Source organism: Lissotriton vulgaris, chromosome 1_1, assembly GCF_964263255.1.
Source record: "Lissotriton vulgaris chromosome 1_1, aLisVul1.2, whole genome shotgun sequence".
NCBI classification, from domain to species: domain Eukaryota; kingdom Metazoa; phylum Chordata; class Amphibia; order Caudata; family Salamandridae; genus Lissotriton; species Lissotriton vulgaris.
In genome coordinates this window covers 1,545,995,258-1,546,013,661 of record NC_141685.1, presented here as the reverse complement: position 1 = coordinate 1,546,013,661, position 18,404 = coordinate 1,545,995,258, and the positions used below count along the sequence as shown (strand labels likewise).

Sequence of the window (18,404 nt, the reverse complement as noted above, 5' to 3'; positions counted from 1 at the left end):
TTAACCCATAACCTATGATCTGTACTTGATGATATGCTAGTGGAAAACAGACCTGAAAGGGATCATAATGCACTCACACTTTCTCTATTTGTGTCAGGTAATGCACAGACAAATCCAAATAGCTACCGTGACCTGAGAGTACTCTCACTCACAAACAACCAGCGGTCGGTTAATTGGGGCTGGGTGTAGGAAGGTGGATATCTGACTATGGTTGCCCCCAACTTTTTGCCTGGTATTTTGCTGGTTTTTCGACTTAGTTGACCTGGGGCCCTGCTATTCAGGACCCCAGGCCCACTGCTCTCTCTGTAAAATGGATTCCATGTACTCTAGGTACATATCTAATTGGATACTGAGTCACTTTATCAACCCCTGTACAGTGTGCCTTAGGTACCCAGGGCATAGGTGCACCCAGGGCCTACCAGGGGCTGCAGCATGTATTATGCCACCCCAGGCTGGCCATCCAAATCTGACACAACTGGCTGATCAATCAGCTGGGGCAAGGTGGTGTAATCACCCTTTGCTTTAGATATAGTATCCCTATATTTAACCCTAAAATGGACACATATCCTCCTATCAGTCGCTCCTATGGCAGGCCTTATCAATCCTGAAGGCAGAGTGCTTGCAATTATGTGAGATGGTGCTCTAGCATGAGCTGAGCCTGTCTGCAGCTTTCGGAACCAAGTCCTTTAGCTGTTTCCATGATAACGCTATACCATATACTCTTAAGTCTCTTATAATCCTCGCGGTTATTGCCAACTTTGGTATATCATTATCACAACATGTCGAGTAAGGTGTCATACAAATTGGAATACTACCGCCTCGTCAATTCTGGCAACGGTGGTAGCATTCCACCCTTCTAGAGGGACACGACATGTACCTAACTGTGAACCCCGGTTAAAGTTAACTCGAGCCTCAGCATCACAAAATGGATGCTGCCACCACAGACACAAGTCTGACCTCCTGCTGCTGGGAGTCATTCCAGCGGGGGAGGCTTGGACAAAGGGTTTCCTGTCTTGGAAGGTGCTAGCACCACCTGAGACAGGATTTTGTGTATTAGGTAGGACAGGGCTGAAAGGAATGAGACATGCCTGGGGCACACAAGGTATCCCTGTGCATACACCGTTCTAAACCAGTTCCTGGGACACTCAGCCCCAGAGCTGGTGCAAGACCGGACAAAGGATAGGGGGTGTAACCACCCCCCTTCCTGGTCCCACCCAGAGGAGGGACCTAGTCGTAGTACAGCCCCCTTTAGCCGGATAAAGGTAGGAGCTGGTCCCATTCCAAATTAGATTATCCTGAACAACTTTACAAGAAGAAACTCTGGACTTCGACGTTCTGCTCCACAGAAGACTGAAGAAATCTCCCTTGTGGGCAAGGAGTGTCCACCCTGCACAAGCAGGCACCATCAGCGTCCAGCGGCTTCCCTTTGTCGTCTTCCTGCAAGGATCCAGACTTCAGAGCCAGACGAGACCCGGATTCCCAGACCTCTCCGACCTCTACCTACATCTGCAGCACAGCTGAGATCCGTGGGTGCGACGAGACACGTGGGACCGGCCATCTTGAAAGAAGCAGCACTTCGCTCCAGCACGACTTCAGAGGCAACCTCGTCCAAGTGCTTTGGGGACTGAGAAGCCCCGACCCCGAGCAGCTCCTGCACCGAAGACCAGCCCTCCAGCATCCACAAGATCTGCCTGGGGCACTTCTGCCTGTTTGCTGCTCGACTGTTTGTCTGGTCACTTGCCAGCTGGCCACGAAGAACTGCGAAATCTTCACTGCTGGTCTGGTTGCTCCAGACTGGCCCTTGCTCCCTTCCAAAAGAGGAGCACCCCGGACCCTCCTGGTCCACTCCAGACGCCGTTTCCACTCACCGCGTGGGTTGCATTTGCCAAGGCCTGTTGACTCCGAATCCGAAGCCGCCGACAGCGAGAGCCTGCATGGGACAGCTCGTGCCTCCATCCTGGTCGTCGAAGACACCACCTGGTCCACGTGGCTGCAGAGACAAGCGTCCACCTTCACCTGATAGCGACGACGACATCTGGTTCCACTCCTGGTTCCACTCCAGTCACTGGCTAGTGACTTTGAACATTGTCCCCTCTGCTTTCAGGTTCTTCTCTTCACTGATCCACCCTTGGATCACACCGGACATCTTCCTCCTGACCGCCTGCAGCATCTTTTTCTCCAGGCTCCATAGACTTCAACGCCGGAACCCGACACGACTTGGCACCTATGCACCCGCAGCCTGTGGGTGAGGTAACACAAGCATTTCGGTGCTCAAGGGTAACTTGGCTCTCCTAGTGTCCAGTTCCACAGTCGTTTTGGTCCTATCTAGTCAGGGACGTCCGTACTCACCTTTTTCTTAAACTGTACTGTCCATAGACGTTTGTACGCATCTCGCGTGTGAGTTCACACTCTGCACACGCGTTCCGTGGGCCTCCTATTACTTACCTCAAGTTAGTATAGCGTGGTCCCAGCGATCCTACAGCCTCTGGACAGCTCCATTCCTATTATCGACTTTCACATTCCACTTACTTAGTATATGGTTTGTCGTACCCCTAGGGCACCATTGTAATTTGTGCAACTTAAACGTATTTTTCCTAAGAGTTTGTCATGTGCTTAGCCCTCTGATCTCATAAAGAGTTCAGAGGTGTATGTTAGTTAATAAATACTTGTTTATTTTCATAACAACCTGTGTGGTGTCCTTTCACTTGGTATTCAAGGGGTTATATGTGGTAAAACAGCTGGCTTCACATGCCAAAAGAGTTTAGCCTAAGACTGCTTTGTCCATGCTACCACTAGGATAGCTGGTCTATAAGGTTGACCTACAACCAATCACCATAAGGGTTGTTTGGACTGATACAAGGTGGTCACTAGAACTAGTGAACATCATATATCAGGCCAACTTCTCACACTGGGTGGAAAAGCATCCGGAAGTGGTGGACTTAGTCAAGAAAAAAACATTGGATCTAATGGAGTCCCTAGCTAAAATCCCTACTAAAGATGCCGTAGAGAACTTATGTCTGTGTCATGAGCACCTCTTTGATGAGATTAGGGAACTGCTTAAGCCTTAGGAAGTGGTAGCCATTGTACTAGTACTAAGCATAATTCTACAAGCTCCTGGTTTAATCTGTAGAAGGTCAAAGAGGGAGCTTATTAGTGCTGATAAGCGCAAGGCGCACTCTGAGATTGTGACCTGCAGAGCCAAGTATAGGCGGGCTATCACTAGTGCCAAAAAGGAGTGGGAGAGTTTGCTATGGCTAACCTTACACACAGCACTAATTGATAAAATCAAAAATCATTTTGGAGAGAGGCAACCTACTGGCTAAAGGGAGAGAAACCAATATTGGAATATTATATACAGTCTGATGAATGATAGCTTACTTTGAGCCTCTCTATGCAAACAATAGCAACGTTAGGGATGAGACAGGGGAGTCCCTAGGCGAGGGGTTCAGTGGGGACTCTGCGCCCTTGAGCTTCTCTATGGCAGAAACTGACTGCGCAATTTCATTTGGTGTTCCATCACGGGCCCCAGGTCCAGATAAAATCCCTAACGACTTGTACAAAGAGGATTGATCTTTTTGGGGCTTGTACATAAACATGTTATCAAACTTGATTTTGTCCGGGGGATCTGTACCAACATCGCGGCAGGTTGCGGAAAATGTGCCCATCTTCAAGAAAGGCAACAAAACCAAGCCATCAAGCTATAGGCCGTTAAGCCTAATAGATTCCCTCCAAATGATCTTCTGTAAACACGTTCGAGGGAGGCTCCAAGAATGGTTGACGGATTCCCATATCCTAAGTGATCTCCAAGCGGGCTTCCATCCCAAAGTCAGTACCTTAGATTAGGTGTTTCGTTTCATCTGCATCTACTGGAAGGAAGTGGATGTTAAAGGGGGAAAATTATATGTGCCTTTGTCGATCTACGCACCGCTTTTGACTCAGTGCCCCGGGCAAAGCTGTGGAGACTACTGAAAGAAATGGACCTGACTCCAAATCTCTGAGATATTTTAATCATGCTTCTAATTCAGCCCAAATAATGAAGTAACCGACACTTTACCTGTAAACCGTGGAGTGAGGCAGGGATGTGTGTTGGCGCATACTCTCACCTTATTTATTAATAGGGTCATTGAGTTCTTAGACAGGGATGGCTGCGATGCCCCGAAAATAAACAGTAGAAGAACCCCTGTCTTGTTATTTGTAGATGACAACCTTTTAATTTCCAAATCTGAAAGAGACACGTTAGTGATAGATTCCTTACCTTAGAATATCCTCAGGCGTCAGACTGGATCCGGAATGTTTTGCTAGCAGTACTTCTGCGTGTCAGTAGGTGGCGTAGTGCGGTTCCGCATCCGTAGCTGTCGTCGTAAGCGCCGAAATGACATCACGGAGACTACTTTGGCACCACCCATGCGCGCTGACGTCAGTTCTTTCTTTTTCCGTGTCAGTAAGCGCAGATCCGGTCACGTACCGTAGTCACTTTTTTACTATTTAAAAAAAAAATTTGGGGACTTTTGTCTCTTGTGGGTCTTCTCTGGTGCACGTAGGGATGCATGGTTCTAAGTCCTGCGGGGCCTGCCGTTGCAATATGTCAGGGTCGGATCCCCACGACATCTGTCTTTACTGCCTGGAGCGCGACCATGACTCCCAGTCCTGTCTGGACTGTCAGGCCATGGCCCGAAGGCTTTGAGGGAACGGCGCCGGAAGTTGCTTGAAGTTCAGCACTCATCCCAGCGCCGTTTGCGGTCCCGGGATTGTTCTAGAGAACGTTCGGAGGCCACCATCATCGCTCCTCTGGTTCCAATCTTCACCCTCTGATTCGGTAAGAAACGACATAAAAAGAAGTCGAAGAAGCGTTGTCACTCTCTGATGTCCCCCCCCCCCCCCCCCGTTGGTACCCGGATGAGGAAGAGGGGGACAGGGGTTCTGCCCCTGCCACTTCTTCGAAGCCTGAGAGTCCCGCATCCTACCCGCCTTACCCGGGTCGTTCGGCGACTCCCGCCCAGGTGCAAGAATTTCTTGCTGCCATGGACCGCCGGCGCTCCCTTGGGCCCTGAGGTCCCGTCTCAGTATTCTCTCGAAGTGGCTCTGGCCCCGGCCCCACAAGGTCCCACGCTGCCGCCACTGGCCCCGGCCCCAGTGCCACCCTCGGCTCTGCCTCCGGCGCCTCCGGCGCCGCAGTGGATGCCTTTGGTCCCAACCCTACCCCTATTCCTGGACAATTTTGTCCCCACCTGGGATCCGAATTGGGACATGATGCCGTTCCGGCCCCGTCTGGTGCCGTTCCCTACACCATTTGTTCCTTCCCCAGTCCCTGCTCCGCCACCGCGGTCTGCGTCCCGTATGGCGGAGGTAGAGGATGACTGGGAGGGGTCCGAGGACCCTTTTGCTCGTCAGTGTGACTCTGTGCAGGATTGGGCGGTAGACTTGGAGGAGGCCGGCGGCCTCGATGTCCTTTCTGACCCGGGCTTTGCCTCTCCCCCGCCTACCATGGAGGAGGGTGACTCTTACACGGTGGTGCTCCGTCGTGCAGCTGAGGTTCTCAACCTTGATCTCCCTACGGTGGCCCTGAAGACTAATCTCCTCACTGAGGTGCCCCAGTTGGCATCCACTTCGTCGGAGCCCCTGCTGCAATTTAATGACGCCCTCACTAACGTCTTGTTGGGCACTTGGTCGCGGCCAGCCACTGGGGCCCCTGTGGATAAGTACGTTGCCAGGCATCATCGCCCGGCGCCGGGTGACCCTGCCTTTTTGACCACTCATCCTACGCCCGAGAGCCTGGTCATTCAAGCTTCGACGTCCCAGAGTGCCTTTCCCACGGCTCTGCCGGATAAGGATTCTAAGTGGCTGGAGCTGTTCGGCAAGCAGTTGTTCTCCTCGGCCAGCTTAGAGCTGCGGTCGGTGAAGACCGCATGTCTTTTGGGCCGCTATTCCTACGCGGGGTGGGATACTGTTGCTCAGGTGTTGCCTCAGTGTCCTGAAGAGGTCCAGGCTGTGCTGTCCCAGGCTGTGGCCGAGGGTAAGGATACGGCTACATTTGCCATTCGGTGTGGCTTAGACACCGCGGACTCCCTCGGTAGGGCAATTTCCACGACTCCGGCTCTTCGTCGTCACGCCTGGTTGAGATCTACAGGGTTCTCGCCAGACGTCCAGAGCTCGCTCAAGGACATGCCCCTTTGATGGCACTCGCCTGTTTGGTGATAAGGCCACGTCTACTTTTCATGCGCTTTGGGACGCACCCCACGCCAGTGGGTGGCAGGATTCAACATCACCTTCCCCATTTACGTTCTGACAGGTGGGTGCTGCAGCTCGTCCGGAGGGGTACTCCCTCCCTTTCGAGTCTACACCCCCAGCCACGCCACCTCAGTTCCACTGCATGTCGGGGATCACTTCACGCTTCTCCAACAGGAAGTTATAGCCCTCTTGGCCAAGGGTGCCATCAAGCTCGTTCCTGGGCCAGAAGTAGGACGTGGTTGTTATTCCCACTACTTTCTGGTCCCCAAGAAGGTCAAGGGGCATTGCACCCCATCTTGGACCTCAGGAACGTCAATTCTGTAGTAGGGGATCTCTGTTATAGTCATAATCTAGTGAATAGTCCCGCCCATGTGCTTGGACCCCGGAGCAATCAAAAATAATCTCTTAAGTTGTCAAAAAATGCAGAACTGCAAAGACACTTAAGAGATAATTTAAAGACAGATAATGCAGCCTATCCACAGGCTACACTGTCCAGTACTTCAACTAGAAATTCCACCAAAAATCCACACAAACGGCACAGCCTGCCCAGTTTCCTCCATAGAGAAACTTGCCTCTACCAGCAAAAGCCTCTGGAATGATAGAGAGGAAGGTATGGACAGACAAGCCCCATAGGCTGCCATTATGTGGCTCAAACAGGATACTGTGCCTTTAAGAGAACTTTCCAGAACTTCTCCCAGTATCCCAGAATGCACAGCAGGTCCCTTTTACTTTCAGTTCTTTTTTCCGGCTCCTGCAAGCAGGACCCTGGAGCATTGAGCTCTCCCTTTTCAAGGGTTTATTGGTGATTTTTCACTTTTTTGTCAAGTTTTTGAGTGCTTTTCTAAAGTACTTTGGTGCCTTTCTTCTTGTTAATACTTTTGTGCACTCTTTGATTGTCAATATGCCTGCATTATTTGACAAATGTCCAGAGTACTCCAGGAAGAAGGCCAAATCGGATCCACATGAGGTGTCTATCCTCTGCCTTCCCTCTTCCCATGTCCCAGAGGAGTGTGTCATTTGTCAGGGCTTTTCTGGCAGGACCCTGAGGGATAGAAAGAAGATGAGGCTTCAGGGCCTTGAGGAAAGAAGGCTGAAGGCGCAAGGTGGGTCTGGAGGGGCTTCCTCTGCCCATGCAGAGGCCTCTGGGGGGCTCCCCAGGGGCAGGAAGACCAGCAAGCGTCCCCATTCTCCGTCTGGGTCAATTGCACCGACTACGGCGTCGAGAGGGATGACTGCAGTCTGTTCCCCGTCTCCCCAGGGCTCTGGGTCGAAGCGACGTCGACGTTCGGCATTGAGGGAACTGAACAGACCGCCGTCGAGATCTCCTGTGACGATTCATCGTCGGCGCTCGCCGGCGAGGCGACACCGCCGTTCGCCGTCGGCGAAAAGGAGAAGGTCGTCGTCAAGGGGATCCTTGGCGTCGAGGAGAAGGTCGCCGTCGAGGCGAAGGAGGTCGCCGTCGAGGCAAAGGAGGTCGCCGTCGAGGCAAAGGAGGTCGCCGTCGAGGCAAAGGAGGTCGCCGTTGAGGCGAAGGAGGTCGCCGTTGAGGCGAAGGGGGTCGCCGTTGAGGCGAAGGAGGTCGCAGTCGAGGCGAAGGCTTTCGCCGTCAGGGAGAGACGGTTGACGTCGAGGAAAAGACGCTCGCCGTCGAGGGACCGATGCTCGCCATCTGGTCGCCGTTCTTCGACGCCGAGAAGACGAGGAAGGAGATCTGGCGCCAGGAGTCAGTCTGGCAGGCGCCAGATACCTATGGGAGGCTCGCCAGCATCCCAGACTGGAAAGGAAGGCGGATCACCGGGTTCGGTGTACTCCATGGTGTATACCCCGCCGCAGAGGCCGGTTACGCCCCCCTGCCTCCATTACCGAGGGGGCTCCCTCCGCGGGCCCCTACTCATCCTCCGCTCCCACCACCTCCACCGCGTCCTCAACTTCTACCTCAACCTCAGCTGACGGCAGACAAGCCGCCTCCGATCCCTCCGAGGTCGGTCTCACTGCCCCGATATCCGACTCCTCCCAAGGGGACCCCTCAGCCGAGGGCCCCAGCCAAACCAAAGTCGCCCGCCCCTATGGAACCGGCAGATCGACCACGGATCACGCTCCGGACGTAGGGGGAGATCGAGGAGTCGGCATAGATCCTCCACCAGGTCAAGACGGCGCCATAGGAGGCGCGGCTCGCGGTCCCGCACGGACTCCTCCAGGACCAGGACCTATTCGCCGACCTTGTCGGAAAACCCGGGTACAAGGGTGTCTCCAGTGGACTACATCAGCATGTTCCAGGATGTTCTTCTGAGGGGGGCAGCGAAATTGGGAATCACGGTGACAGCTCCAACACCCACGACGTCTGTGATATTTGAGAAGCTTCACAAGAAGCATTTGTCTCGCCCTTTACTGCCGCTAGTACCTGGGTTGGTAGAGCTCGCAGAGGAGCTGTTCCTCACGCCAGCAGTGACGAAGGCCCCTCCCTCCCGGCTTCTGAAGAAGTACAGGGCCCCGGATTCTGACCCGGCTTTTCTACGGATAGACTCGGTTCCGGACTCTGTTATAGTGATGGCGGCGAGGAAGCATCATTCTACCTCCCTGTCTTCAACCGTACCTCCGGATAAGGAGAGCCGATGGATCGACTCAGCTGGCAGGAAGGCCAGTGGGACGGCATCCACGGCCATGAAGGCCTCTAGCGATGCTGCTTTACTAGGGCGGTATGACCGTGCCCTGTGGAAATCCCTTCAGCAGTTCACGGAACTCCTGCCACGAGATAAGAGGGAGGATTTCCAGGAGATCCTCAAGGAGGGGATGCTGGTTTCGAACCAGGTCATCAGCGCGGCTGCCGATGTCTCCCTTTTGGCGGCTCATGGGTACTGTCATGGGATCAACCAGCGGCGCCATGCTTGGCTCAGGCTCACATCACTCAAGCCGGAGGTCCAGCAGCGGGTGGCCAATCTGCCCTTCTCGGGGGAAACCCTGTTCGGCAAACATGCGGACGATGAGAGACTCTTCCAGAAGCGCCAGAAGGGTAGAGGGGGCCAGCAGTCCTCTACAGCGAACAAAGGCCCGGCTTGGTCTCGACCCTGAGCAGTTACTTCCCCTATATCCGTTACCCGCTCCAGTGGGGGGAAGCGTTCAATTTTTTCTGGCAGAGTGGAGAAAAATTACTCAGGACAAGTGGGTGCTGAATATTGTTTGCAATGGATACAGTCTTGTGTTCACCAGCCCGCCTCCATCAATTCCTCCGGTCAGCTCGCAGTTTCAGCTGTGCCAGCTCCAGGCGGAGGCCGATATCCTGTTAAGGAAAAGGGCGATAGAAGACGTACCTCTGTCTCAAAGAGGAAGAGGTCCGTACTCCCGGTTCTTCCTCGTTCTCAAGAAGGACAAGAACGAGTTCAGGCCCATTCTGGATTTGCGACAGGCAAACAAGTGGATTCGCAGAGAGAAGTTTTGCATGCTGTCGTTGCATCAGATTTATCCTCAGTTGCAACAGGGAGACTGGCTATGTGCTATAGACCTGCAAGATGCGTACTTCCATGTGCCCATTGCACACAAACACAGGAAGTTCCTGCGATTCCAAGTCGGCGCCAATCATTATCAGTACACAGTACTGCCATTCGGACTGAAGTCTGCACCCAGAACATTCTCGAAGTGCATGGCAGTGGTGGCAGCACACCTAAGGAAGAACAAGGTTTTTGTCTACCCGTACCTGGACGACTGGTTGATCAAGGCCTCATCCTTCTCGGAAGCTCAAGCACACTTCCAGAAGACGTGCTTTCTCTTGAACAAGCTGGGGTTGCACATCAACATGTCCAAGTCTGTCCCGACTCTGGTCCAGTGCATTCAGTACTTCGGAGCCTCCATCAATACGCTGTCAGCAAGCGTGTCTCCTTCAGAGGAGCGACGATTATCACTCCTTCGGAAGGCCCAGGCTCTTATGACCACTCCATCTAGAACAGTGAGGACGGTGTCTTTACTGGGATCGATGGCCTCTTGTATCTTCCTAACGCCACACGCACGACTGCACATGAGACGGTTGCAGGAGTGCTTGGAGGATCAGTGGGACCAGAGGATAGGGTCTTGGGACGACAAGATATGACTGTCTCTGCATGCTCTTCAGTCTCTGAAGTGGTGGTGTTCAGCGGAGAATCTCCTCAGAGGGGTTCCCTTCCACAAGGACATTCCCACTCAGACTATCGTGACGGATGCTTCTCTCCACGGCTGGGGGGCGCACTCCGGAGACTTACAGATTCAAGGAACGTGGTCCCCGACGGAGTCCACGTATCGCATCAATTTCCTGGAACTCAGAGCTGTTCACTTGGCACTGAAGGCCTTTCATCCGTCCTTCCAGACCAACTCTCTGCTTGTGCAGACGGACAATACGACCACGATGTATTACCTCAACAAGCAAGGGGGCTCGAGATCACGCACTCTGTCGCAGGAGGCGCAGGCGATTTGGCGATGGCTTCTGGCCAGAGGACTGACGATAACGGCTACCCATCTACCAGGTGTGCAGCATGTTCAGGCAAACGCACTGAGCTGAGTGATTCAGGGAAACCACGAATGGGTCATAAACAACGAAGTACTGGGAGAAGTCTTCGCAAGGTGGGGGATTCCAGACGTAGATCTGTTCGCCACCGCCGAAAACAGCAAATGCCGAGACTTCGCCTCCAGGTACTACCAGCAGGGGATGCTGGGGAATGCGCTATGGATCGACTGGTCGAACAGCTTTCTGTACGCTTTTCTACCCATTCCCCTGATTCCGGCGGTGCTCATCAAGCTGTCCCAGTCCAGGGCGCGGATGATGCCCCTGGAATGGCCCAGACAGTGGTGGTTCACGGACCTGCTTCACCGGTCTCTCCTTCCTCACATACGGCTGCCGTGCAGGCCGGACGTTCTCACGAAGTTCGGGGGGGCAGATGGTGCACCCGAACCTCTTGTCTTTGAGTTTGGCGGCATGGCTCCTGAGATAGTGCAATATGGCCACTTGAATCTACCAGAAGATTGTATGGACATACTGAAGGAGGCTAAGCAACCTTCCACTAGGACTTCCTATGCTTACAAGTGGAAGACATTTTGCATCTGGTGAAAGTCCAAGAACTATGACCCTACAACGTGTAAGGAGGATGTTATCCTTCCTTATCTGCTACATTTGGCGCAGTCTGGCCTTAATTTCCATTCCATTAAGGTCCATCTCGATTCATTGACTGCCTTCAGGAAATGCCCTTCACAGACTTCCTTCTTCCAGATCCCTGTGATCAAAGATTTATGGGAAGGCTAGAAGAAAGTATTCCCTCCTGTCAGGCTTCCTTCGCCTTCATGGGAATTAAATGTGGTGCTGTCCAGGTTGATGAAGGAGCCTTTTGAACCTATTCATAAGGCTTCGTTGCAGCACCTGTCCTGGAAGGCGGTGTTTCTCATGGCCATCACATCGGCCCGCAGGGTGAGTGAAATTCAGGCGTTGTGTTGCCAAGAACCTTATACTTTATTTCATGCTGCTAAGGTTGCGTACTCACCCTAAATTTCTTCCCAAGGTTATTTCTGATTTTCATGTCAACCAGACCATAACTTTGCCTACGTTTTTTCAGAATCCTTCATCTCCAGCGCAAAGGTCTTTACATTCCCTGGATGTTAGGTGGGTGTTGAAATTTTATCTGGATAAAATCAAAGATATTCGTAGGTCAGACCAATTGTTTATCAATTATGGATCAGTCAGGACCGGTCTTGCTACCTCCAAACAGTCCATTTCTAGGTGGATTGTGTCCTGTATACAATTGTGTTACCAAAAAGCTAATAAGACCTTAGGAGGTAAACATAAGGCTCATTCCACCAGGGGCAAAGCGGCCACGACTGCTTTGCTACGTAATGTTCCAATTGCAGAAATCTGCAAGGCGGCCACTTGGAAATCGGTCCATACCTTTACAAAGCATTACTGTCTGGACACTGATGCCAGGACAGACGCTCAGGTTGGGCAGGCTTCGCTGCGAAATCTGTTCGCACAGTAGTGGTGTTATTTCTTTACTCTTCACAGCCGCTTTGGTGTGGGGATGGGCTTGCCATTCTATTCACTGGATTATGACTATACACAGAGATCCCCTACTACAGAAGGAGTAGTTTCTGTCCTGTAACTCCAGTTCTGTAGTAGGGGTATCTCTGTTATAGTCATAAGCGCCTTCCCTCCTCCCCGGTGGAGAAAGATATTCATGTAAGGAATGCTACAGGTCTGGCGTGTTACGCCTTCAAAAAGACCTGAAAGTAAAAGGGACCTGCTGTGCATTCTGGGATACTGGGAGAAGTTCTGGAAAGTTTTCTTAAAGGCACAGTATCCTGTTTGAGCCACATAATGGCAGCCTATGGGGCTTGTCTGTCCATACCTTCCTCTCTATCATTCCAGAGGCTTTTGCTGGTAGAGGCAAGTTTCTCTATGGAGGAAACTGGGCAGGCTGTGCTGTTTGTGTGGATTTTTGGTGGAATTTCTAGTTGAAGTACTGGACAGTGTAGCCTGTGGATAGGCTGCATTATCTGTCTTTAAATTCTCTCTTAAGTGTCTTTGCAGTTCTGCATTTTTTGACAACTTAAGAGATTATTTTTGATTGCTCCGGGGTCCAAGCACATGGGCGGGACTATTCACTAGATTATGACTATAACAGAGATACCCCTACTAGAGAACTTGAGTTACAGGACAGAAACTCCTCCTCGCTTCTTCAGGAAGGAAAAGTTCAAGATGTTGACTCTGGCTCAGGTCTTTGCTGCCCTCGACTCTGGAGACTGGATGGTAGCGTTGGACTTGCAGGACACATATTTTCACATCCCCTTCCTGCCGCCCCAGCGGCGTTACCTGCGGTTCACGGTAGGCCAGGAGCATTTTCAGTTTGCGGTGCTCCCCTTCGGCCTTACCAGTGCCCCTCGGGTGTTCAAGAAAGTGATGGTGTGGTCGCAGTTCACCTGTGCAGGTCAGGGGTGTCAGTCTTCCCCTTCCTTGACGACTGGTTGTTGAAGGCGGGCTCGCCCCAAGCAGTTGTCAACCCCCTTCAGACTACGGCTGACCTGCTGCATTTGCTGGGCTTCTCCATCAATGTGCTGAAGTCGCAACTGAGTCCCTCTCAGAAGCTCACCTTCATCAGAGCGGTTCTGGATTCGACGCAGTTTTGGGTTTATTCTCCCGAGCAGTGAGTCTGGGATATTCAGGCTATGATTCCGACCTTTCAGCCTCTATCCCGGGTTTCAGTCAGGATGACCCTCCGGCTCCTGGGCCTGATGGCCTCCTGCATCCTGCTAGTGCAACATGCCAGATGGCATATGCGGGCTCTGCAGTAAGACCTGAATTTCCAGTGGGCTCAGAATCACGGCTACCTGTCAGATCATGTCCAGATCTTGGAGGGCACTGCACGAAAATTGCAGTGGTGGCTGACGAATCGCAATTGGGTCAATGGCAGTTCCCTCTCCCTTCCCCAACCGGAGCACACAGTGGTGACGGATGCGTCCCTCCTGGGATGGGGCGGCCGCTTAGGAGAGGCGGATATCAGAGGCCTCTGGTCTCTGGTGGAGTCCTGGCTCCATATCAATCTTTTGGAGCTTCGGGCAATCCGACTTGCACTGAAAGCATTCCTTCCCTCTGTCCGGGGAAGTGTGGTGCAGGTGTTCACGGACAACACCACAGTCATGTGGTATTGCAACAAACCGGGTGGGGTGGGTTCCTTGACCCTATGTCAGGAGGCTCTGTGCCTCTTGACATGGCTGGAACATCAAGGTATTAACTTGGTGGTTCAACACCTAGCAGGTTCTCTGAACGCCAGGACGGACGAACTCAGCCGCAGATGCATGTTGGATCACGAATGGCGTCTGACATCGGACGTGGTGCAAGGTCTTTTTCGGCAGTGGTGAGAGCCTTGGTTAGATCTATTCGCCACCGAAGAGAATGTGCAATGTCATCAATTCTGCATGTTGGAATTTCCAAGGCGGCACTTGCTCGGAGACGCATTTCGTCGCGAGTGGAGTTGCAGTCTGTTGTACACTTTTCCACCTATACCACTTCAGCCCAGAGTACTGAAGAAGATCAGGCGCGACCGGGTCCAAATCATTCTTGTGGCTCCGGATTGGGCAAGAAGTGTATGGTATCCTGAGCTACTCAGTCTTGCAAACTGTCCTCCGATCCGACTGCCTCTTGGGGAGGATCTTCTGTCGCAGCAGCAGGAGGCGGTCCTTCACCCAAACCTGTCCTGCCTTCACCGCCATGCGTGGAGATTGAGCGGCGACAGTTGACAGCTTTTGACCTTCGTGCCAAAGTCTGTGATGTTATCTTGGAAGCCCGGCGTCCCTCCACAAAAACGGTATACGCCTGCAGGTGGAATACATTTGTGGCCTGGTGCTCAGCGAAGGCTGTGAATCCCCTTTATGCCCCTCTTTCAGAAGTTCTTTTGTTCCTCCTTTCTCTGGCCCAGCAGGGCTCTGTTCTGGGCACTATCAAGGGCTATCTCTCAGCCTTTTCCACTTTTTTTAAGGCTTCCAGATCAGCCTTCTCTTTTCAAGTCCCCTGTTAGTCGATTCTTGAAAGGCATTACACACTCGTTCCCTCCAGTCCCCTTTATAATGCCTCAGTGGGACTTGAATCTTGTGTTGTCTTATTAGATGTGCGCTCCCTTTGAGCAGCTTCCCAACTGTCCTTTACGTCTTCTCACCTTAAAGACTGTTTTCCTGGTTGCTATCACCTCTGCCAGAAGAGTGAGTGAGCTCCATGCTCTTTCTTCTAAACCACCTTTTCTGCCCAAGGTTGGCACGTCCTTCCACATCTGGCAGACCATCACTTTGCCCACCTTCTTTCTGCCTCTGCATCCTTCGAAAGAGGAACAGAGGCTCCACCGTCTGGACCCAAAACGTACGCTCTCGTTCTATCTGAAGCGCACACAACAGTTCCGGGTGGATGATCGACTCTATGTTGACTACGTGGGCGCCACGAAAGGTCGGGCTGTGCACAAACAAACTATCTCTCGGTGGCTCGTTCTGTGTATTAAAGCCTGTTACTCCTTGGCTAAAAAGGAGCCTCCTGTGGGGCTGCATGCCCATTCTACTCGGGCGACAGCAGCCACTACTGTGTCTTGCATGGCTCTGCGTTCCTGGCGCGTAAAGTCATGTTTAGAACTGACCAGCGCGCATGGGTGGCACCTAAGTAGTCTCTGTGACGTCATCTCGGCGCACATGATGCCGCGACGGACGCGGAGCCGCACGACGCCACCTACTGACGCGCAGAGGTACTACTAGCGAAAACTTTCCGGATTAAGTCTGACGCCTGGGGATATTCTAAGGTAAGGAATCTAACACTAATTAATGTTTTTTTTTATAGTTTTTATTCCTGTTGCACCGTTTACCAACACTTCCTTTCCTCAGGAACAAACGGAGATGAACCCAAAATTTTGTGCAGGTAATGTGATTTATTCGTCCATCACCACAGTCACAACCGCCATGACGCATTTCGGCCTCACTCGGCCTTGATCACATGACGCGCTCTAGGAGTAACCTCATTTCTTTTAAAGTGACAAGTGCCTCACTCGTACAAATCAAAATTAGATAAACATAGAGAAAATACTATCACATGTATCCTTCACAGAATCTGTGCAAATTAAGCAAATAATGACATTTTGTTCATGCATTATAAAGGAATATATCCTATATTGATGTTCACACTAAAACCCATTTTTATATATGTAAAATACATAAATAAGTATAGTATAAATAATTCAACAGTATAAATAGACATATTAAATATTGCGAATATTATAAACTTTTTAAATATTTTAAACCTCTGCATAATAGCCAATAATTGTATTAGTAAAGTACATAGCTCATATTTAGAATAAAATATGTTTTGATGGTAAAAAGAACCAAGTCCCCATTGCTGGTCATAATCGTGATTGTCCTAGCCTAATTCATTTACATTTTGTCCAGTTCATCTTTCCTCAAAGTTAATCTGAAAAGTGTGTGAGTGCTAAAAGTAAAACTAACGTGCATTACCAGGAACATCCCCTGTCCCATACTAATTTATTAACTAAAATATATATATATATATATATATATATATATATATATATATATATATATATATATATATATATATATATATATGTGTGTTTCATATGCCTGTATAATTATATATGTTGTATTAGCAAGATGGTGGAACTTTTCATCCTGTTCACTGTCCTGATATTGCTAATCACTTTCATCTGCTTCTGTCTACTAGTCATTACAGTACATATGTTATGCAAGAATCATTGTGGAACATAAATATTGAAAATGTCCCACTGTGTATTTTTTGTATATTTCTCCGAGAAAATGAAGGCACGAATGACTAAGCAAAAGGGTTCTAGATCTTTTAGCATGATCCTTGTGAGAGCTCGGGGTTGTCTGTGGTTGCCAAAACCCTTTGCCACCCATTTAGGTTTAAGGGGGCTTGTGGTGGTACTGTGGGCTAGCAGGTCTCTAGGAGAACATATCCTGCTGGGGTGCAGGAACTTAGTCTGGCACCATCCCTATGTTTATTTTGCCCAACATATGCGCAATTCCTACTGGGAAGTAGAGAACTACACAATAGAGCACCACAATGTAATCCTGGTGGTTAACCTTTTTGTGGGGTCCCTGAATGTCATAACGAACAAACTTAGCAGATGCAGTGTAGCAGATCACGTGTAGCTCCTACATCCTGAGGTGATGCTTGGTAGTTTCGACCAGTGATTTAGAGCCCTGACTAGATCCATTTGAAACTGCCGTAATTATGGATTCTCAACAATATTGCAGATTAAAGTTTCTGCAAGAATACTCTTCAATAGAGTATTCTTGCTGGAATGGAACAAGGGACTCTTTTATGCCTTCCCACCACCGCCTCTCATGCCCCGGGTTCTGAAGAAGATCAAGAACTACCAGGCTTAAGTCAACTTGGTGGCCCAGGATTTGGCCAGGAGAGTTTTGTTGCCAGAGCACCTGAGCATTAGCATCTCTCCTCTGATTAAGCTACCACTTCAGGAAGGCTCCTCTCAGCAGCAGGACAGTGTCCTCCAACTGAACCTCCACAAATTACACCTTGCTGCATGGATATTGGATAGCATCAATTGTCTGCTTTCGATTTGTTATCTGAAGTGGTGGATGTCAGCCTCAGAACCAGACACTCCCCTTCCAAATCCTTCTAGGCTGGGTGCTAGGACAAGTAGTAGCCTGGTATGGGGCCTGGTACATTGATCCCTTACAGGCAAAGCTGTTGGGTGTCCTGTTTGTTTGTCCTCCGCCAAGGAAGGCGTTGCAGTGGGCACTCTTAGGTTATTTGTCTGGCCTTTCTACGTTTGCCTATCCAGTCTTCTTTGTTTAAATCACCTGCTTTGGTAAGGTTTATTAATGGTTTGCCAAGCATGCCCCCTCCGCCACCAAATCATTTGTGTTGCCTCTGTGGAACCTTAACTTGGTCCTAACATTCTTCATGCCTACACATTTTAAGCCTATCCATAGCTGCTTTTTGCTTCTCACCATAAAAACTGTATTCCTCCTTTGCGATAGTTACCTCATCGTGCGATTGAACTGCAAGCACTCTTAATGCATCCACCTTACACAACTTGTTTCTGGGCTCTGGCTGCCTTCTTACTGAACTTGTGACTTCTTTCCGTGTTGGGCAGCAAATCACTGTACTAGTGATCTTTGCTCCATCTCACGCCTCTAAAGAGGAGGAGAGGCTTCATTAGCTGGACTCAAACAGTTATTTAAGCTTTTGCACAGATTGTAACAAGGACACTCAATTGGAAGATAACATTTTTGTGGGATTCTTCGGAGCACAGAATGGGAAGGCTGTGCAGAAGAGGACCTGATCAGAGGGTAAGCCATTGCATTTAGATTCACCACTCACTGGCCAAGAAGCAGCCCCCAGAAGGTGTACTCTACCAGGGCCAGTGCTGCTACTACTGCATTGGTGTGAGGGATGTTTGCCCTTGATATCTGCTAGGCTACATCATGGGCATCGGTGCATATGTTCATGAAGCAGTACAACAACTTCTGGCTGGAAGGCCAATTCGCCTTCTTGGTTCTGTAGTAATTTTTTGACTAAGCCCAGTTAGCAAACAATTGCTTTGGTACCTGTTCTAAAGTGAGTAATGTCCGGTTAGAAGTATCCATCAAAAGAGCAAGTTAATTACCTTTGATCATGCTCTTTCTGGTGGATA

At 50.6% G+C, this 18,404-nt stretch overlaps 1 protein-coding gene across 1 annotated transcript in view; it reads left to right on the top strand.

The window, feature by feature from the left end:
- CEP290 (centrosomal protein 290) overlaps positions 1-18,404 on the top strand; it is a 1,386,965-nt gene that overhangs the window by 173,003 nt on the left and 1,195,558 nt on the right. The window lies entirely within an intron of this gene.